The 721-nt window shown below is 41.2% G+C and overlaps 1 long non-coding RNA gene across 2 annotated transcripts in view; it reads right to left on the minus strand.

Moving 5' to 3' along the window:
• Positions 1–626: 626 nt before the first annotated feature.
• Positions 627–721, minus strand: part of LOC137992902 (uncharacterized) — a 9,485-nt gene continuing 9,390 nt past the window's right edge. For both annotated transcript variants that reach the window (XR_011121768.1, XR_011121767.1), the window contains exon 4: positions 627–721. This exon is cut by the window's right edge and continues 1,483 nt beyond it. This is a non-coding gene — a long non-coding RNA (uncharacterized lncRNA).

A 721-nucleotide genomic window follows, 5' to 3' on the forward strand; every position in this document is an offset into this window, starting at 1 on the left:
TCTAAAAGCTTTCCACCGTGAACAACGTCAGTTTGATGGATGGCGTAACCGATGCCGTATCATTCCATCCGTGAAACTGACGTTCAGTAACGGGCGACTGAGCACGGAAATTTACGACAATAAACCGAACAGCTGTCTCGGAATTACGAAGAATTTCCCGCTATGCACTGTTGTTTGGCGGGCAATTTCGAAATAATTTTCCTCGTCCGCGAGATCTGCAAGTTGCTACTCAGTTGTTTGTATTCAGCACAAGCCGTTTGCTATGGCTTTGCCTGCAAATGCCGAAGAAAGCGCCATAGGTGAAGGCGGCCATTTAGAGAATGAGAAAGGTAGTGGTGCTACCGAATCCGTATGTACTTGGCAGGACAAGTTAAGAGGGTCGACGAACAAGTATGTTGGCTACGTTGAATCTGCTGAGGCAGCCATGGCTGTGATTAGACAATATGAACTGGAAACAACAACAAAGTTTTCTTGCTTTAAATCAGACAGAATATTTGGAGCTGGAGGTAAGATTTGTATTATGGGCCAAGGAAGTAATAAACAATAATAAGATAAATAATAATATAAAATAATTATAGCAATAAGCGTTACAACAATTAGAAGCTTGTTTATTCGCAACAAAGGACATTTTATTACATCAATAAATGTTCTATTTAAAGTACTGGATTTGGTAGGATAGGGATATGAACGTGTGTGTGGGGGAGGGGTAAGAATGTTGGAG

Source organism: Montipora foliosa, chromosome 2, assembly GCF_036669935.1.
Source record: "Montipora foliosa isolate CH-2021 chromosome 2, ASM3666993v2, whole genome shotgun sequence".
In the NCBI taxonomy this organism is placed as follows: Eukaryota; Metazoa; Cnidaria; class Anthozoa; order Scleractinia; family Acroporidae; genus Montipora; species Montipora foliosa.